The sequence below is a fragment of the Pongo pygmaeus genome, chromosome 13 (assembly GCF_028885625.2).
Source record: "Pongo pygmaeus isolate AG05252 chromosome 13, NHGRI_mPonPyg2-v2.0_pri, whole genome shotgun sequence".
Taxonomy (NCBI): domain Eukaryota; kingdom Metazoa; phylum Chordata; class Mammalia; order Primates; family Hominidae; genus Pongo; species Pongo pygmaeus.
The window spans coordinates 15,921,862-15,927,879 of record NC_072386.2 but is presented as its reverse complement, the minus strand read 5'-3'; the positions used below and the strand labels follow the sequence as shown (position 1 = coordinate 15,927,879).

Here is a 6,018-nt window from a genome sequence, read left to right as displayed (position 1 = left end):
GCATCCCCCTTTTTTCTTTGTATAAACATCAACACAGAACATAAAATCTCCAGTTGTGACAAGACCCTAAGTTTCAAGCTTAGTGAGCATTTAGTCCTAGGTACTAGGATGGGTTTTGTTTTGTTAATGCAGACATGGCCTCTGTTTATCATTTCAACCACAGGCTGCCATGCCAGCTAGAGATGAGATAAGCAATATTTTGATGTAGCTGACATTGTCTTCTCCACATAACTATTACAGCAGTCTTCAGAGCCTTCTGCCTCCTGTGCACAATGGCAACTCTTAAGGAAAAACTCATTGCACCAGTTGTAGAAGAGGCAACAGTCCCAGACAATAAGATCACTGTACTGGGTGTTGGACAAATGGGTGTGGTGTGTGCTATCAGCATCTGGAAAAGTCTTTGGTTGATGAACTTCTTCTTGTGGATGTTTTGGAACACGAGCTTAAAGGAGAAATGATGGATCAATCTGCAGATAGGAGTATATTTCCTCAGACACCTAAAATTGTGGCAGATAAAGATTATTCTATGACTGCCAATTAAAAGATTGTAGCAGTAACTGCAGGAGTCCATCAGCAAGGGGGGAGAGTCGTCTCAATCTGGTACAGAGAAATGTTAATGCCTTCAAATCTGTTGTTTCTCAGATCATTAAGTACAGTTCTAATTACATCATAATTGTGATTTCCAACCCATTGGCCGTTCTTACCTATGTTACCTGGAAACTAAGTGGATTACCCAAGCACCTTGTGATTGGAAGTGGCTATAATTTGGATTCTGCTAGATTTTGCCACCTTGTGGCTGAAAAACTTGGCATTCATCTCGGCAGCTGCCATGGATGGATTTTGGGAGAACATGGTAATTCAAGTGTTGTTGTTCAGAGTGGTGTGAACATGGCAGGTGCTTCTCTCCAGGAATTGAATTGAGAAACGGGAACCAACAATGATCGTGAAACTTGGAAGGAAGTGCATAAGATGGTGGTTGAAAGTGCCTATGAGGTCAACAAGCCAAAAGGATATACCAACTGGGCTACTAGATTAAGTGTAGCTGATCTTGTTGAATCCATGTTGAAAAATCTATCCAGGATTCATCCAGAATGAACAATGATGAAGGGGATGAAGGGCATTGAGAATGAAGTCTTCCAGAGCCTTCCATGTATCCTCAATACTCGGGAATTAACCAGCATTATCAACCAGAAGCTAAAGGATGATGAGTTTGCTCAGCTCAAGAAAAGTGCAGGCCAGGCGCGGTGGCTCATGCCTGTAATCCCAGCGCTTTAGGAGGCTGAGGCGGGTGGATCATGAGGTCAGGAGATCAAGACCACGGTGAAACCCTGTCCCTACTAAAAAAAATACAAAAAATTATCCAGGCGCGGTGGCAGGCGCCTGTAGTCCCAGCTACTCGGGAGGCTGAGGCAGGAGAATGGCATGAACCCAGGAGGCGGAGCTTGCAGTGAGCTGAGATCGTGCCACTGCACTCCAGCCTGGGCAACAGAGCAAGACTGTCTCAAAAAAAAAAAAAGAAGAAGAAAAGTACAGATACCCTGTGGGACATCCAGAAGGACCTAAAATATCTGTGATTACTGAGCTGTGTAGGCTGTAGAAATTTTAAAACTACAATGAGATTAACTCTGAGCCTTTAGTTTTCATCCAGGTACATGGATCACAATTTGCTTTTGTCTTCTTCAATATGTGAATTTGGGCTCACAGACTCAAAGCCCATTCTTGGTTTAATGCAAAGACTCATAATAAAATTAATTATTATAGTATGCTTCTAAAAAAAGAAGAAAGAATTTGTGTGAGACTAATTAAGGGTTTTGCTTTTGAACTCAGACTCTTGTAGAGTCAGGGTCCAAGTTGAGAGCTTGTTTATGTGATTAACATATTTGAGACCCAGCAGCCGCTCTGCAAAGTGCTCTTGTGTCACTCACAGTCATGATGGTCCAGCCCATCTTTCCCGGCCTCTTCTCACCACTGCTCTCTGGAGTTTGTGTTGATCACTCCCTTACTCCTTTCAAATGGCTTCACTCCTATCTGTGTTTTCTTGAGAACAGTATTGGTTTTTGCTACATCTGAGCTTTATAAGCAGGCAGCCCTGCCTAATCTGCAGCATGCTCCTCCGTTCAGCCTTAGGTCTTTCTCCATTGCCAATGGAATCATAATGTGTCCATTTTCCTGAGGAGGGAGAGTGGGCCTTTCCAGGGTTTTGCTATGGTGAACTGTTTTCCTGTAGATGTTTCTTGCAAGTCTCTTGGTCACATGTGCAAGGGCTGCTCTAGGTGCAGCCCAACCAAAAATGTGGCCACAAGAGCCAGTTGGTGTTGGTCCTCCAGGAGGCCAGGAGCTCAAGCCAGAAAGAGCATCAGCTCTGCCACCACCGTGTTCCAGCCCAGCCAACCTCTTTTTTGGTACCAGTGCTCCCTGACCAAATGAAGCTTATGTTTGTTTATTCTCTGGCTGCAGCTCCATCAACTGCATAGGTGGTTGTTTTCACCAGTTTTTGTTTTGTTTTGGTTTTGTTTTGTTTTGGTTTTGTTTTGTTTTGTTTAGTACAGTCTCGCTCTGTCACCCAGGCTGGAGCACGGTGGGACCATCTTGGCTCACTGCAACCCCCACCTCCCGGGTTCAAGTAATTTTTATTGTGCCTATGCCTCCTGAGTAGCTGGGATTACAGGCATGTGCCACCATCTCCAGCTAATTTTTGTATTTTTAGTAGAGACAGGGTTTCACCAGGTTGGCCAGGTTGGTCTGAACTCCTCTCCTCAAGTCATCTGCCTGCTTTGGGCTCCCAGTGTCCTAGGATTACAGGCATGAGCCCGGTTGGCAGGTTTATTTTTACAAATGCTAAGTCAAGGTTTTTGGAATTGTGGATCTCTGCTGCACCAGGAGCTCTGGTGTGCTGCTGGGGCTGACCCGAGTCATCTATTGAGAATAATTACAAATTTTACAGTCCATGGCTGTTCTATAAAATCAGAGAGGAAAATAATTGTAGAAAATCTTCTATTGTCAAATCATCTAGAAGGCTGGGCACAGTTGCTCATGCCTGTAATCTGAGCACTTTGGGAAGCTGAGGCGGGCAGATCACTTGAGGTCAGGAGTTTGAGACCAGCCAGGTCAACATGGTGAAACCCCCTCTCTATGAAAATACAAAAATTAGTCAGGCATGGTGGTGCGCATCTATAATCCCAGCTACTCTGGAGTCTGAGGTAGGAGAATTGCTTGAACCCAGGAGGCAGAGGTTGCAGTGAGCCAAGATCACGCCACCGCACTCCAGCCTGGGCCACAAGTGAGACTCTGTCTCAAAAAAAACAAAAAACAAAAACAAAAAATGAAAACAAAAACAAAAAAAAGTCATCTAGAGATACTCAGGATTATTTGCCTCTGCTTCTAGTCATTGTTATGAGTATTTTCTAGATTCTGTCTTGTGTTCTTGCCCTGTGCTTGGATTTGATATGATCATATTCCCTCAGTACTGGCCCCATTCTACAGATGAGTAACCAGCCTGAGGTAACCCAGTGCTGCATGACTGTCCTGGGGCTGGAGCCCAGACCCGTGCTGGCTCGGGACACACACTCCTAACTATGGGTCAGTGGGCAGAGTTGTTCTGCAAGAACAGCTGTGGTATTTTCCTTCATGTTCCGTGATAGCAGAAGCATTTTCTTTTGTTATTTCAACTCATGAGCATTTCGGTTGGCTGCCAAGTCCTGTGCATGTCACTGTGACCACTGACCTGTAATCAATGTGCAGGCTGGTTGCTGTGAGGAGGTTTGGAAGCTCACCCACATAGGAGAGCCCCAGGCTTGCAGGGATAACAGGAAGCGAGCTTCTGCAGGAATGCTTTCCTGTTTACAAGGCCCCCCCTTGCCCTGGGGTGCTCCTTTGAGCAAGCTGAAAATTTATCTAACACCCAAATTCCTGTGCTTTTGTGTAGCTTGTGTTCTACAAGCTATTTTTACCTTCTTGCATATCTGGGTTTTTTGTTTGTTTGTTTGGTTGGTTGGTTGTTTTTTGATGGAGTCTGTCTCTATTGCTTAGGCTGGAATACAATGGCGCTATCTCGGCTCACTGCAACTTCTACTTCCCAGGTTCAAGCAATTCTCCTGCCTCAGCCTCCCAAGTAGCCAGGATTACCAGTGCGGGCCACCATGCCCTGCTAACTTTTGTATTTTTAGTAGAGACAGGGTTTCGCCATGTTGGCCAGGCTGGTCTCGCACTCCTGGCCTCAAGTGATCTGCCCACTTTGGCCTCCCAAAGTGCTGGGATTATAGGCATGAGACACCACGCCCAACTATCTGGGCGTTTCTTGGTGAGACCTGGTAATTACTGAATGGCCTCCTCAGCGCGTATGTTTCACAGTGGCTTCTCCTCTGTAAGAAGCAAGCTTTGAGGGTGGCGTTCTTTCTCTTTTCTAGTGTGTTTCTTTGCATGCCATATGTCCTCCTGCACAGACGGTGCTTCCTAGGTGTGCCCAGTCCCTCCTGAGCAGTCCAAAGGGCTTCGTGGCAGGGACATACAGTGAGTCATAGGAACAGCCTACAGAGGCCACGCCAAGGTGGGAAGGTGTGGGAATGCAGGTTTTCTTCCATTCGATCAGCCCTCAGTGACTGTGAGGTGTAATAACCAATAACCACGCCCAACTGCTCTTACAAACAGTCCCAGTGCTATGGCAAACAACCCTGCTGCCAGCCCTGGGAGGCCTCCCCTCCTGGGCACAGAGGGTGTCAGGGTGGTGCGGCTGCTGCTCTGAATGGTATAGTGCTCTGGAAGCCCCAGGCAGAAGCTTGCTGACAGAAGTTTGGGGCTCCTGGGCTCCCTGCCTCCTGGGCTGAGCATTAGGGCTCCCAAACTCAGTGGTGTCTGAAGGCCACTGTGCTGTGCCGCTCTCTACGTGCTTGTCCAGCTGTGTGTGTCATGGCGCCCTGCATGGGGAGACCTACCACTGGCTGAACTGCCACCTTTCCCCTCTACCACCTGCTGCCATGCAGAGGCCCCTCCCTGGCACTTCCCTGAGCCTTCCTGGGCAAACATATCTCTGTCCAGACAGGTCTGCCACCAGCCTGGGCAGGGCACAGGGAGCACTGTCTCTGGCAGCTAGAAGGAGATTGTGAATGAGTATAATGGGGCCCAGTGGCCTCCCTGGCCTGGTAGAATGTGGACAGTTTGTTTTCAGGTCCCGAAGCCGACTGTGGTGAAGAAGGGATGGCAGCAGGCATCCATGGTCATCTGTGACTGCAAGCTCTTCTGCACGATCTGCCTGAAGGAAAATCCACCCAGCCTGGATCTCAGGTCTATGTTCGAGGCCAGGCAGGTCTCAGGGCTCCTGGGGAGAGGTGGAAGCTTGAGGAGAGGCTTGGGCCAGGGTGAGGGAATGCTCAGGGGGGTCAATTTCCCCGAGTTATATGAGGAGTTGGGTTCTGTTTGCTACTCACTGAGACCTCATTGTCCCTGGTAGGACAAGAGAGTGACAGCACCTACTGAAGACAGCCATGCAGGGAGAAGACTATGGGCCACGACAGGCAGCCCAGCACCCAGTAGGGGCTGCTCGGGACCCCTCAGCTCTGAGCCAGGCAGCTGTGGGAACAAGCAACTCAAATGGAAGCAGAAAGCATCTCTCTCTTTCCACAGTCCGATAGGGTCAGGCCCCTGCTGGCACACTGACATCCATGAGTGTGGGCGAGCATCGGGCAGCAGGTGGTTTGGGGTCAGCAAGGGTTTGCTTCCTGTTCTGCACCAGGCACTGCAGTGAGTCAGGACTGAAAAGTGTGTGTGCGAGTGTCAGCCACTTTTGAAAAATGAACTCTCAACTATTGGAGTGAACTGTGGCATTCACATGATGGGGTACTATCCAGCACCCAGTGATGCATTCAGACACACAGCAGAGGTGCCATGCAGTGCGGGTGTGCTGATTCAGGTTGCAGGAAGCATCACAGCGGCTAAGCCAGGCCCTAGGCAGAAGACTCCCTGAACGGGGGCCGAGCTATGACTGGCGGTGCCGGTGACACCTCCAGTCACTTTGCCACAGTC

General features: G+C 48.5%; 1 pseudogene; it reads left to right on the top strand.

The window, feature by feature from the left end:
- Positions 1–272: 272 nt before the first annotated feature.
- Positions 273–1,574, top strand: LOC134737961 (L-lactate dehydrogenase B chain-like; annotated as a pseudogene).
- Positions 1,575–6,018: the final 4,444 nt, after the last annotated feature.